General features: G+C 39.0%; 1 protein-coding gene across 3 annotated transcripts in view; it reads right to left on the bottom strand.

The window, feature by feature from the left end:
• SERGEF (secretion regulating guanine nucleotide exchange factor) overlaps positions 1-15,770 on the bottom strand; it is a 255,800-nt gene that overhangs the window by 75,094 nt on the left and 164,936 nt on the right. The window lies entirely within an intron of this gene.

Raw genomic sequence — 15,770 nt, 5'->3', positions numbered from 1 at the left:
AAGTTGTCATCCTGCTTGTCTAGAAGACCTTATGCCCACCCCTAAGTACAAATACGATCATACTTCCCAGAGGATGTTAGCATATCTCCATATTCCTAAAGACACTGATTTAGAAAGAGGACTGAAGGGAAGAATAATGTTTAAGTCAAGGAAATTAGTCTCCAAGGGTAGAAATTGGACAAAGACACAGGACAATATTTAGGAACAGGGTTGTTTTTTTAAGTTATCAGCCTTTCACATCATAAATGACTTAACAAAAAATCTTCTTTTCTTACACTATAGAATCTTAAAATGGTATAAATCTGATTATTTTAAGATGTAGGAATTTAACCCCCTTTTTGTATATGTTTGTTTGATGACATTTCCCCACTGCATACACTTCCTGGCTTCAAGGCTTGCTCTCTATACCATGCTGACTCTCAACTTGCAAACCCTTTCCCATTGTGTGTGTGTGTGTGTGTCTTGGTACCAAATACCAGGGAGGAAATGAAAAGGAAACCAATACAATCCCTGATCTCTCCTAGTGTGGGAGGTAGTCATAGATGGAGCAGCTATAGCTCTAGGAGAGTTCCCTATTCTTGAAGAAGTCAAGGACACAGAGAAATTTCAAAGAATGAGTAGTCTACAAATAGGACCAAGTACACTCAAGAGGACTGGAAATGACAGCTGAAACCAAATATAAATCATCCTCCTACACATTCTACCTTTACCCATTAGGAGTTGAGCTTGGAGTAGAAAGCTATTACCAGGAGATCATAAAAGAAAAAAATTCTCTACTCCATGTATTAGGTCACTTAATGACTCAGAATACAATTACACATTCCTGCTTGAAATCTCAATGATGTTTATATATATATTTTATAACACCTAGGATTCCCAGGTTGCAGTATGTAAGGACCTTCAGAGAGTCAATACCTAACTAACTCAGGCTCATGTCCATACAAAAGCTCAACTACTTACCCCCAATCTGCTTTCTCTCCTGTTCCCAAATTCAAAGTCACATGATACAAATATGTGTTTGATTCTGTGTAAATCTGATCTAATCCCTGGAGTTTTAGTTCTATCCTAGTGGTGAGAGGATATAAATAAACCCACCCTCCCAAATTAATAAAATAAAACTGCCTTGCCTTGTACATTGTGGTTCTAGAGTATAGATATGTTTGATGCCTTAAACAAACACTGACAAAGAGGGATGGGAGGAGGGACTGCTGGCTTTGCAATCAACATAAAGGCAAGAAGTCTCTGTTATATTTTACTTGGAGGCCTGGAATTTAAAGTGCCAATAAGGCTGTGATCATATTCATTTGGGTGCCATCTATGACATGGAGATGTAACAAATCCATTTTTTTACAACGCTAAATTTGAAAAGAGATACCCATTAGGAATTTTCCACCCTGATGCTAAGAGCTAAGTGGCAAAATGTGATCCCTGAATGCTCCTGCAAGACCAGCTTGTGCATCTGGAAAGGTCACAGATTGGCTCAGTGGGAGATGCTGTGAGCAGCAGGGATGGGCTTGTTAAGCTGAGTGACCATGAGTTGGAGATCTTAGGACTCATCAGTTGGTGCTGCACTTTCAGAGAAAGGGCATAATTTAGAGGCTAATCCCCCAGGGACCCAGTTCTTCTATCACCTTTCTGTTCTGTTTGGGAGTCTATCTATACCTGCCAGCAATGACTTTAAGCCACTGAGTTGGCTGCATAGGGTGACACCAGAGGATATGCTCCATCCTAGGGCAATGCATTAGGAGGCAAGAAAAGCATTACTGCAGTGATGACAGCCTGGGGATGAGGAGGTAGAACAAGAAAAGAAAACAAAGGACAGGCAGCAGCAAATCTCTTCTTCACACTGGGACCAGATCAAAGTGGAAAAAATACATGCTGTGGATCTGATCCAAAGTAGAACAAATGATAGGCACAAGGCCAGGAACAGAATACTTTGTTTCTACACCTGAGCATTTCCAACCAGACTGTTAAAACTGTTGGTCCTTCTCATGAAGGCCATATCTCAGAAACAAATTACCTAAAGGACAAAGAGACAGTAGCAGTCAAAGATGCCCTTCTCTCTTCCCTCTACAATGTATCAGTCTAAATTAAAGTAAAACCTAAAGGCACACAGTACAGAATAGCAAAAATTAAGAGTCAAAGAGTCTAGGGACCTGGATTCTACCATTGGCTTTGCCACTTACTTGTGTGAACTTGGGTAGCTGGGGTAGAAACAATAAGAAATTAAAAGTCAGAAGACCTTATTCATATCTTGGTTCTGCCCAGCAAATAACTTGACCTCTCTGTGCCTTGGCATCCTCAAGCAGAAAATGAAAGGGGTATATGACTAGATGGTCTCCAAGGTCCCTTCTACCTTTATATACACGATGCTATGACCCTCTCACCTTTTTGAGGTTATCCAGATGACCTCTGGAGTTCTGCCTAACTCTAAGATTCTCTACAAAGACTCTTATTTTGTCCAGACCTAAGTTTCTTCCTCTGTTAAAATAAAAGGATTAAAATAAATGGTCTCTCCTTATTCTTCCATTCTAAGGTTGATTCCAGCTCTCACATGAAATATTCCAAGGTTTCCTCCAGTTCTAAATCACAATGTATTATTATTTCCCCCAGTTCTGTCATTCTAAAATATATTACATGGTTTCTTTCAAATGTAGCATTGTTTGAAGATCTCTTGGCAGTGTGGTACAGTAGATATAGTTCCATATTTAGGAATGTCTAGCTCTGACACTATCTGTGTGATCTTGGATAAGTCATTTAGATTCTCTGTCCCTCAGTTTCCTCATTTGTAAAATCATCTCAGAAACTCCTCCCAACTCTAACATTTGAAGTTGGATGCTCTAGGATCTCTTCCAGATTTGCTATTTTGTGATTTTAATATTTTTCTTGCAGAGTTACATCTAAATATTTAATAATCATTCACTAGGTATCCTCAGTTAAGTGGACTCTTAGAATGCACATTGCCCAGCATGTCAATGGCTATGCAAACAGTGGGGAGAGTGCTCAATTTGGAGTCAGAAAATTTGGTCCTAGTGCTGCCACTTTTGAGCTCTTGGAAAAGTTATTTCATCGCTGAGATCAGATGCTTATCTTTAAAGTGAGTAAAATAGAATGGAAGTGGGGTGAGATCTAGATAGTTTCAGAAGTCCCTCCCAGACTGCCACTGGCTCAGCTCAAAGAGGGGCAAGACAGGCACAATGAGCTGTTCATGGTGCTGAGGGGGGCTTTTCTAGACAGGCCATAACACTAGCTGATATTTCCTGCAAAAGGCAAGTTATATTAGAAATAAAGGTGGCTCCCACTGAAAGCCTTCACATTGGTTTGTGGTGGCTTTTGCAGACACGGAAAAATTGCTGCCATGAGTTAATTAGTGCATTTGTTAACAAGATTGTCTCCTTCTTCTGTGCCAACAGCATGGGAGCTACAGCACGCCTTGTGCTGGCAGGTGGTATTTCCTACCAGCAGGTGTGGCAGCTTTTAAAAGACTGGAGGTAAAAGACTGGGTACATAACAGCTGGATTTGGGGGTTGGTCGAAGTTCTACTGGTACTCCCCAGCAGGCTGAGCCCTCTTCCAGCGTCCCCTTTGAAGAGCACTTGGGGTAACCGGGTCCATTAGGGAGGTTGGGACTCTGACCTGCGAGAAAGTTCAACAAAAGGTCGTTTTGACTGGGCTATTACCTAACCATCTCAGTACAGGAGCACTTGTCCAGCGCAGCTCGAAGACAGAATGCCGCCAGTTTCAGGAGCCAGAGGCTGGACAGCGCATCCATCCCAAAGCTGTCAGTGATGAATTCCTATCTCAGAGCATCATTGCCACCCCACCTCCCACCACCTTCTAGGAGCCCCCTCCATGTAGTCCAGGCGGGAAGCTCCACTCACCCTGCTCTGGAGTGAGGGCGGGGGTGCTGCTTTCCATTCTCCCCTCCCTATGATTATTTCACAATGAAAACCCAGACTCTTTGTGGTGGTGTCTAATCCCCGCTTCCTCCCTCACCTCCGTGCTCCCCTCTTGTGGGAGAGGAGGAAACAAGCCCCCCGGGGAAAGGAGGAGGGGGGAAGCTGTTCATTTGTCAGTCTGCACCACCACATCCCCTGACCTATTTTCTTACTAAAAATAGCCCCTCTTAGGTCACTGCTGCAAATTGAATTCTGCTGCTTCACTGATCACTGCACCCTCGCAGAGCCGAGCTAGCTGCCAGCCTGCCTGCCTGCCTACACAGCCCTCACTGGGCTGTGGGTCTTTTAACCCCTTCTATGCTGAGCAGCAGCGAGGCTTCTCCCTCTCTTCTGGGAGCCCAGTTTAGCCCCAGATGCCTCCATGGGATCTGCTGCTACTCCACTAAGAGAGGGATGCTCCCTTCTCAGCTTGGGTACTTCTGGGCACTGACTCTGCCCTTAGCTTTGTCTCCATTTTCTCCTGCCCAGCCACCACTAGGTTTCATGAGGGCAAGATCTCCATGGTTACCTTTCATTAAGGAATTTGTACATATCTGGGTGGGGGGGAAGCCAGATGAACAACCCTGAGAAAATAGTGAGAACCCAAAAAACTTGCACCCAACTCACAATTACCCTTGGGAGGTAACCAGGTTATAGATAAAGGCACTGTGCTTAAGAGTTTCACAAATATTAATACCATTTAGAGCTCTGAGAGGTAAGAGTAATTATGCCAATTCTACTCAGGAAACTGAAGCAAACAGGTTAAGGGATTTGGCCAAGGCCATAAATCCACTTGAGTGTCTGAAGCTGGATTAGAACTCAAACCTGCCTCAGAGAGGGGAAGTGCCTGGATCATGGATTCCTTTCTCATTAGTTATGGTCCTTAAACAGACCATAGGATCATAATTCTAGAGCTAAAAGGAATTCCAGAAGCCATGGAGTCTAAGTTCCTCAGTTTACAGAGGAAGAAATTGAGGCTCAAAAACATTAAGGGACTGGGGTTTGAAGTTAGGTTCTTTGACTCCAGATCCAAATGTTTTTTCCACTGTGACCACACTTCTTCCAAATCCATATGAGTCCCCTCATACTTTTGAGGGTCTATAGATGCACCTCCCTGGTCAATTTTCTCTCCAGCACCAGCTAACCAGAGGGCAACTAGGAGGGACAGTGGATACAGCACTAGTCTTGGGGTCAGCAGGAGTTCAAATCCAGCCTCAGACTCTTGACACTTTCTAGCTGTATGATCTCAGTCAAGTCACTTAATTTTGATTGCCTCATATCTAGGATCATTTTCTGTTGTCCTGATTCATATCTGGCCACTGGATCTAGATAGCTGTGGATGAGAAAATGTGGCTGGTGACTCACCACAGCACCTTTCACTGAAATCCAATTCATGTGCTTGTCATAGTACCACCTCCCCTGATGTCAAGGTCTTCTTCAAGAATGAAGGACAAACATCATTACCTGACCAGTTTTCTCTCTCACTTTTTACCCTGCCATAATCCTTTCACTTCAAATAAACATCTTTAAATGCATGATGCATTTTCCTGCCTCTGAGTCTATGTTCCTACTTTCTTCCTACCTAATATGCTCTCACCCTAATAGAATTTTATCAACACTTCAAGGAACTATTCAAATCTCACTTCCTCCAGCAAGCTTTCCCTGAACATCTTGCAGAATCGCAAAGACACTTCTGTCTATACTACTCATTTAGCCCTCTAATTTATTTCATTGCAATTTCATATTGTTTTTCATTCTTCTTTGGTTATTTAACCTTTCCTGCAGTTCTGTGCTACCTGTCTATAAGTTCTCTATGGGCTCTTCTCCATCTTAGCATACTCCCTTCTTTCCTAGAACAATATCCTGCAAACATCAGACACTCAATAAATGTGTGATGACTGAACAGAATATAAGAGGGATTGAGTATTTCAAATTAAACAATAAAAATTAAGGATATTTTGTTTCATAAATTTGATGTGCTACCTTTATATCTTGAAGGATGTTTACAAAATATAGTAGATATAGAGTGAAAACATCCATTAACCAGTGTATTTGGTATGAATGAGGTACTATTTTTGTTCATGGCAGTGCCAAGTCTACCAATTACTTAAAGTAAAAAGCACCAACTTTCATATGCTTAACTGTCACCCTCTTCACCACCTCTATGGTTCCAATCACAGGACCATACAATCATATATTTAGAACTAAAAGAATCATAGAATAAAAGAGCTTTAGCTGAAAGGAACTTCAGAGTTTATCTACTTCAACTCCTTCATATTACAGATGAAGAAACTGAGGCCAAGGGGTTAAATGAATTGCCTAAGATCATACAAGAATTAAAATTCAAAACCAGTTCTTCTCACTCTAAAACCTACCCAGTTCCAAATGCAATTTAGTTGAGAGTCCTTTTCTGTTGTCAAGTTCTTGCTTTGTCTCTTCTCCTTTAATGATATTTGTCACATCTGTCTCTTTTTTTCTCCATTCACACTGCTTCCATCCAAGGTCTTACCATCTTTTGACTAGGGCTGCTACTATGCCTCATAATTGGTTTCACTGTCTATAGTCTCTCTCCTCTCTAATCCATCCTATTTCATAGGTCTTATCATGTGATATCTTTGCTCAAAAAGTTTCAGTGATTCCTATTAACTATGGAATAAAATACAAACTTATAATCCAGACATTTAAGGTCCTTTGCAATCTGATTCTGCAAAGCTATTTTTTCTAGCCTTATTTTACCAGGCCTCAACATTTCACTCCTGCCTCAATATTCTGTTCAAACTACTACTTGTTCTCCAGACTCAACTTGCTATTTACACATTTAATGCCATCATAGTGACTGCCCCCTATGTCTAGAATATATTTTTCATTACCTCTTTCTTCCTCTTAAAATTCTTCTTTTCCCTCAAGGCTCAGTCTAGATGCCACCCTCTCCAATAATTCCAATACACATTTATTAATCACCTATTGTATACAGAGCACTACCTATATGCTAGTGAGGCTCTAGGGATATGAAGCAGAAGACTATATTATATACTACAGGGGATATAAAATTTAGATAGAATTCCCTGCCTTTATTTAATTTAAGAATCATTTATTAAGCACCCATCACATATTCAGAATATCATGAAGTCTTCCCTAATCCCACCAGTTTAAAGTCTTTCTTTTAATTTTCTGATAACACTTTATATGGCTCTTTTCATTTCCTTCTTGGTAGTTTTCACTTGAGTATTCTGTTGCATAGCCTATAAGTCCCTAGAAGACCAGGGCTATTTTGATACCGTCATTGCATTCTCATCACTTTACAATGTCTGACATGGTAGTTTCTTAATAAGTATTTGCTGAGGTGAAGGAAGCCAAAAACTACATGTTGTCTCAAATTTGCATCTTCCCTAGTACCTAGAACAGGTCTCTGTGCCCAAACCATTAAAAATGAGTTTTTAAATTATTGGGTGTATATTTCAAAGAAGGAATTTCAAGAGGTTTTCTGGGAATGCAGTATAGCCTGTTTTAATTGTCTACATCATTAAAATGGACCTGATATACGGTTAAATACATCTATTGTCCAGGACAATGAGAATTTATATTTTTAATGATGACCCTGAGGTCCTGCAAGATCCCAAAACATCAAAGACTGATTCAATTTGTCTCCATGGACTAGTTCTTTTAAGGTAGGAAGATAGACTCTGGTTAGCCTTTCAGAGTTTCAACCATAAGGAATCAAGTTAAAAAAAACTAAATTATCAGTGTTTTAAAAAAAATCTAGGACTGAAACACTTTATTTTTTTGGAATTTCATTCATATACACTTATCTGAATTCTTATTTTCCCCCTTGAAAGAAAATAAGCTATCTGAGTGTAGGGGTTATTGTTTTTTCCAGAGCCCTAATGATTAGCAAAGAGAAGGTACTTAATTAATGCTTACTGATTCCAGTTCAATATTATTTTAACATGTCTCAGAACAAAGACATTTATAATTTTAGATTTATAGAACTATAAATTTAATATCAGAGCTGAAAGGGACCTTAGAATATGAAAAATTAAAGGAATGAATGTTTCAAAGAGTATTTATTGTTTACTATGTGTCAACAGGAATGAAATAGCTTCAGAGCAATCTAATCCAATCTATTCATTTTTTTAAATGAGAAAACTAGACCCCAGAGCATGAATTTGAAGCCGAATGTCCTGACATATAGTACCAGTTCTTTCCTGTGCAACTCTACTACATCAACAGATTTGGGATAACCAGCAGAAAGTCACTAAAATTCTGTAACTATTCTAGAGCAGAATTCAGGGTCTCTGAGAAGGAAATTAAATTTAGATCAGATTATGAACCTGGTTGTTGTGTGAGTAGACTAGTCATCCGAGGCTCTAGGGAATATGAAACATTTGTAGATGTTGTATAGCTTAAGTGGAAAGTGGGAAGGGGCAGGACCTTTGGGAAAAGATGTATTGTCACATTTCCCAAATCTGTCATATGGGTTCTCGGAAGCTTCTGTGCATTACCAGCTCAACAATTTGATGAGAGGCGAGCAAGTTCATGCAATTATAGGCTGCATTGAGAGAAACATAGCTTCCAGGGACATAAAGCTAATAGTCCCTTTGTCTTTTGCCTGGTCAGATCATCTCTGGTATGCTATATTCATTTTGGAATATTTTAAGAAGGATATTGATTATCTATTAGAGCATCCTGAGGAAGCAAGAAGGATGGTGAGGTTGTCTAAGTTCATAGTGCATCAGGATTAGCTGAAAGAACTAAGGTTGTTTAGCCAGATAAGGAGGATTGTTTGAGAAGTGAAGCAGGGGACATGACTGGTCTTTGAAGGGCTCTCACCTAGAAGACTTGTTCTTTTTGGCCCCAGAAGGCAAAACTAGGAGTAATAGTTAAAAGTGACAAAGAGGCTGCCCCATGCAGTGAATGGAGTACTGGCTCTGGATTCAGGAGGACCTTAATTCAAATATGTCCTCAGACACTTGACTCTTAACTAGGCAAGTCACTTAACCTTGATTACCTTGCAAAAACAATTTTGAAAAAAGAGGCATATCTTCTTTAGGAAGATTTCCTGAGAATTAGAGCTGTCCAAAAAGGCTATCTTGGTTGGTGGTGGTTTTCTTCCCACTGGATATCTTCAAGCAAAGGCTAGATGACCACTTGGCCAGACTATTGTAGAGAGGATTCTTGTGCATCTGGTCACTGACTTCCTTTTCAATGATGAAATTCTGAAACAACTTCTGCTGAGTGCTCAAGGAGAAATTCCATAATTTGACCAGCTGGAAAAGTGAAACCACCTCAGGCTTGGAGGAAGCAAGCCCTGATAAAAATGAAATAAAACCTCAACCTGTTCCTGCATCCCCTCTGCCATTTCCCTGGCCTAACAACCTCCATGCTGATAGGCAGGAGAGTTCTGAGAAGCCCTTGTAGGATGACCCTGGAGACAGAAAGAATAACCTTCAGAGGTTACCATGGAAGTCCTACATCTCACATACCCAGAAAATATCCCAGGAGGAAAAAAAATTTCTTTTGAATCCCTTGGCTGAATTCCTTACAAACTAAAAATAGATCTCTGATTCAAACAACTATTACTAATCTCCTCTACTTCTGTGCTCTCCTGAAATCAGGTCATTCTGAGGTATAGCACAGCTCCACAGCCAACATGTTCCAGACTAAGGGAGTAACTCTGGCCCATAGGGTATTGTGCTTTCATTTAAATGCAACCTTTCTCAATGAAAGAACCCCAATGCATTGCCTGACCTCCTTGCTACAGGGACCACTCATCAAGTCAGCAGCCTGGATGATTCACTTCCTTGACTGACAAGACAACATTACACAGAAACCAAGCAGAGGTACTAGATCGCAACTGGTAACAACCCAGAAAGTTGTGAAATCTGATTTAATCTTATGCTCCCACCTCTCTTTAGCTCAGGAAGAGGGATTTTTTCCCCTCACAAGAATTCAATTTATATACCATTCTGACTCTGAATAGCCCAAGGCAGGTTTATTAAGGATTTCCAAAAAAGGAAAATGCCAAACATTCTAATGGTAGAAATGCAGGCATGAGGGCCAGAGGGAGGAAAAGAGGACAGGAGACAAAATGGAAATAAAGTATGAGAGTAAAATGAGTGCTGAATCTGGAGAAGATCTAGGTTCTAGTGCCAGCTCTGCCACCTAAACTCAACAACAATAAACATTTATTAGCTAGCTTTTCTGAGCAACCCAGCACAGTGGAAAGAAAGACCAGGAGAGAAAAGGAAAAAAAAAAAGATATATTTATATAGTATCCACTCTCAGAGCTTTTTAAATATTATTTTATTTAGTCCTCACAACAACCATATGAGTTAGGCATTCTTATTATTCCCCAATTTGTAGTTGATAAAACTGAGGAAAATAGAGTTCAAGTGCTTTTATCCATGGTCACATAGATAGGCAGTGTCTGAGGCCAAATTTAACTCAGACCTTTCTGATTCTAGTCCCCGAGCTCTATCCACTGTGCCTCCTAGCTGATTTTCAAAGAAATAAAAATCATTGTATCTCTATTTTTAAAAAAATAAGTTTCCCACATTCCCTACCCAGTACAAAGAAAGATATAGAATGATCCAGATTTTCAAGACTGTCATCTATGTGATACAGTAGATAGAGCACTGGGCTTGGAATCAAAAAAACCTAAATTCAAATCCTGCCTCAGTCACTTATTATATATATAACCCTGAGCAAATCACTTCTGTTTACCTCAGTTTTCTTGTCAGTAAAATGGGGACAGTAACTGTTAAGTTCTTAGAACACTTAACATAGCTAAATGACTGACACTTAGCTACCATCATCATTATCATTATCATTATTATTTTTAGTGGGGAAAACTGAGTCCCATAGAGAAAAAGTCATTTTCTTTTTTTGTTGTTGTTGTATTGTATTTGTATAGTCATACAAATGAACTCCCCATTTTGTGATTTTCATTCTAGGGATAAAAACAGCTGGAGAGGCTAAGATCCCAGATGTAAGATTTGCCTTAAGTATTGTATGATATGGTAGAAATAGTTCCGTAGAATTTGGAATGAGAATACTTGGATCCAGATTTAGTTCTGACTCTACCAGTCACATTGTCTAGCTTTCCTGAGCCTTAGTTTCCTCACCTGGAAAAAACTGAAAAAATAATGATCCTTGCACTGAATACTGCAAATTGCAAAGGGTAATGCATTGTTATTAGGGACCTGAGGCTTCTCCACTGTAAAATGAGGGGGCTGAGATTAATGAGGCTGTGTTTCCTTTTGTCTCTCACAGCCACCTCTGATAGTTATTGCCATTGTTTTGCTATCATTAGACTCCTTGGCTATACCAAAGTGGGAAAGAGCATTGAGAAAGACTTAGATACAAATTTAATCAAGGAGACTGAATGGTTTTGCTATCTATAATCATAAATGTGCTGATTGAATCTGAAACTGGCTAGGGAGAGTTATCTGTTTACCACTCTTGCTTTGGCTACCACTTTATGTAGATCATAGATTGTGTGCTATAGGGACTCTAGAAGTCATATAGTCAAAGGATTATAGAAATAGAGTTGGGAGGGCTTGTGGTCATGAGGTCCAACTTGTTCATTCTGAAGATGAGAAAACATAGGGAGGTTAAGTAATTTTCCCAAGGACACAGGGGGAAAATGATAAAGATGAGTCTTGAACCAAGTTCCTAGGACTCTAAAACCTTTGTCATTTCCACTACATTATGCTGCTTTTGAATAAAATCTCTATCTCGGTCCCTAATCAAACTTGCCTCTCTTATCCTCTTATTATTTTTGTCCCTTTGTTGTTTTTATTCATTTATTCAACATGTATTTCCTGAATACCTATATGGTGTAGGGCTCTGTTCTATATGGAAGAACAAAACTTCCTGCCCTCTTGCAGCTAGGAAGTCAGGTTATAGTCTGCCTAGATTAGGGGTTTTAATCTGGGCTCCCTAAATTTAGGGCCTTAATAATCTGGTAACTATCAAAATATAATTTTTTGTATTATGTTTTTTATTTCATTTTTAAAAACATTATTCAGAAAAAATTTCCACAGGCTTCAACAGACTGCACTAACAATTCAAGAACCCATGTTTTAAAGCAGAGATATTAGAGCCCTCCCAAATTCAGCCAACCCCCAATTGCCAACCAAATTAAAATATAATTCAGAAACATTTAAAAAACACAATGGAATATATTATGTGGTTCTTCTCAGTCAACATGTGGTAAGTATGCATCCTTATATGTGTTTCTATTTGAATTTGATACTACTGTCCTAGAGTATAGCTCCAAGTCTTGAATGAATTAACTATGAGGTCAAAGAGGCAATATGATACAAAGAATGATGATCTTGGATACTTGGATTTGAAGTTCACCTCTGACACTGGCTTTAGGACCTTGGGTAAGTTACTTATGTTTTCTAACCCTATTCTCCTACGTCTGGAAAGTGAAGCTCCTCCTACATCTGGAAAGTGAAGTTCCTCCTGTGAGTATCACCTCAAAAGGATGTAATGAAGAAAGTGCTTTTTATAGAAATATGAGCTATTATCATTATCTTTCTTACTAATACTCAAGTTATATTTCTAAAACACGCCTCCCCCCCCCCCCAAATTCAATATTTTCCTTCTCAAAATGTAATCCTTTTCTAATTTCCCCAATATCACCAGCAGCTTCCCTTCTAGCCATGGCTGTAAGCTGGCTACAGTCCCCAGTTCTCCACCCACACATTCAGTCTGTTCCCAAGTTTTTCAAGTTCTACCTTTAACACCTTGTGTAGCCCTGCCCCTTCCTTCCCAGGTCAACCACCACTACCCAAAAAGTATAACTACAATATGCTTGTTTATAGAAAAGTACACACACACACACACACACACACACACACACACAACATAGTATAGATCCACATTAGCAGTAGGTAAGTCAAAAGCTCTGGTAGCTTCCTGGAGATCTATGAAGGAAACCTATCTCAAACAACTACTTTAAAGAGTGGAATATTAAATGGATAATAGAATAGGTAAAATGAATCAAAAGAACTCTGGACTTAAAACCAAAATATATACATTTACAGTTTTATTCTGCTATTTGATCACTATATGACTTTTGGCAAGTAACTTTATTATCCTGAAACTTAGTTTCTTTTGAGGGGGTTGGGCTGAGTGCTTTCTGAAGGCCTTTCCAAAATTGACATCTGGGATGCTGAACTCTTAAGAGGCATAATGGTTAGAGTGCAGGACTTAGAAATCAAAAAATATGAATTCAAATCCTATCCCTAAAACTTACTGTGTGACCACAGGTCAGTCCCTTATCCTCTCTGAACCTCACTTTCTTCATTTGAAAAAAAAGGTTATAATAATAATTATAGGACTTTGCCTCAGAGAAGTCTTATGCCCATAAAGTGCTTTCCAAATCTTAATGTCTGTCTGTGTGTGTGTGTGTGTGTGTGTTAATTATTAGGGATATGATAGATAACAGTTAGTAAATACCAACTTGCCTTGGTATCTAGGAGGAAAGGAAAGACTCAGGTGTTTTTTCACTAATTTTTGGTTGCTATTTTTACTCCAGACCTGTGATTCTTTTCGTGTAGAGAACTCTCCATGAGGAAGCACCTTCTTCTAAGAGTTACCTTTATTTCTTCTTCAATTGTTGTGAATTCTCCTTTTTTTTCATTTTAGCTACAATTTGGTTTGCTCTTTCTTTTTAAAAATCAGATTTGCTGCTTAGCTAATTTATTAGATATTTTTCCCTTCTCCCCAGAAAAAAAGCTCCTATCTTCATTAATTCAATGTGTTTTGATTTTGTTTGTTTTCAAGTTTTTTAAATTTCTTTTTTGAGAATTTTTTAATTTGATATTCCAGGCATCTAGGTGGCACAGTGAATAGAGCATTGGTTTTGGAGTCAGGAGGATGGGAATTTGAATCCATTCTCAGACATTTGCTTAACTGTATGACCTTGGACAAGTCATTTAACCCTGACTGCCTCATGTCCAGGTCATCTCCAGTTGTCATGATTATATCCAACCATTGGACCCAGATTGTTCTGGAAGAGAAAGTGAGGCTGGTGACTCAGCACAGCATCCCCTCACTCAAACCAATTCATGTGCTGATGTCATGACCTTCTTTGAGAATGAAAGACAAACATCATCATCATTTGTTTATTAGGTTTCACTGATTATTCTTTGTTTTACTATAGTTTTACTAGTTATTTTGTTTTACTATAAAGTTTTCTCCACAATTTAACTGACTTTTTCTTTAAGTATTTAGATGTAGTTTGGTTCATATGTGTTATGCATTGACATTAATTTGTTGAGTTGTGCCTTTAAGCATAATACAGTTTTTCTACTCATTTCTCTTTATTATGTCTATTTTTAGTGTCACTGTCTGAAATCATGATTGTTGCCTGCACTTTTTTTTTTTTTAGAAACTCCCATTTACAATGAGGATCACTAACATGAAATGTGTACATCTTAGAGAGTTGTCTGGGAACACTAAGAAGTTACGTAACTTCCATGGAGTCATCCCATCAGGGCATGATAAAGGAAGGATTTGAAGTCAGTCTTTCTGATACCAAGGACAGCTCTCTTCTTCTTCTTCTTCTTCTTCTTCTTCATCATCATCATCATCATCATCATCATCATCATCATCATCATTATACATTGACTCTAATATAAAAAGTCTTAAGTTATCTGGATAAAAATTGTGACAAAATTTCGAAATTTTCATTCCTTCCCTAAGCTTCTTAGCATTAAGTCAGTAGCCCCAGTTACAACTGGGTTTTTTCCAGTTCAACCTGACTTGGCCCTGCCATCATAAGAGACCATATGACAAATCAAGCCCCAGAAATAGATTCATGGAATTCAGACCAATGATCCTACCTAACACAGCAGCATTTGATCAAGTCAAAATGAACATAGAAAAGCTTTTATTAACTGGCTGCATCATTTTTTGCAGAAATAAAGTTAAAAGAATCCATGGATCACCCAAGAGGACTTAGACTCGTCACCTCAATTTTAATGGTGCTTAGGTGATTGGAACTCACCAGTCACACCAAATTTCCTTCAGGTACATCATTAATGTCAAGGGACACTAGCTAAATCCAATAAACAAACAGACCTCTCGAAACATACCAATCAATCAACAAGCATTTATTAAGTACCTACCATATGCCAGATATTAGGTTAAGCTCTGGGAATACAAAGTGAAATACTAGCCCATGTCCTCAAAGAGCTTACATACCAAGGGGCAGTTGGCCTTTCTGTTCCTTTCTTTTCTCCTCTGTAAAATGAGGAGGGTCAAACTAGATGGTCCATCAGTTTGCATCAACTTCTTTGTAAAATTCCACAATGACACAACTTCCTTACACACATGTAAGATGGTTAGATGGTTAGATGGTGAGGCAAGTTCTGACTCTTTTAGATACAGTGTTGAAGAAAGGATGGTTTGAGTGTAATTTAAAGTGAGGTTTGCGATTCCAAAATATAGGATGGGACAGAATACAAAGGCAGCAGAAAGAAAGTTAAACAAACTGACCTGATTGAGCGGGGTACTCCCACTCAATGATGGAAATGAGTATATTGGAGGGTCTGTTGAATGGGAGCACTGAAACCTGAATAAAAATCATGACTAGATCTTCAAATTGATGCTCCTTCCCTCAACTTCTCTCATTAAATCAGTAGTCAGCATGGTCTGAAAACTACCCCCATTTAGATATGATGGGTTTTTATAGAGTTCTTTTTTAGGTCAACTACAACTAGATATTGGGTATAGGGAGCAGGGGGCTTGGACATAGAGTATAAATCAAGATTTGGACTCTGCTACTAATTCATGCTGGGGTAGTGTGTGTGTGACT

This window comes from Macrotis lagotis, chromosome 3, assembly GCF_037893015.1.
Source record: "Macrotis lagotis isolate mMagLag1 chromosome 3, bilby.v1.9.chrom.fasta, whole genome shotgun sequence".
Classification (NCBI taxonomy): Eukaryota; Metazoa; Chordata; class Mammalia; order Peramelemorphia; family Peramelidae; genus Macrotis; species Macrotis lagotis.
This window is presented reverse-complemented; position numbering and strand designations above follow the sequence as displayed.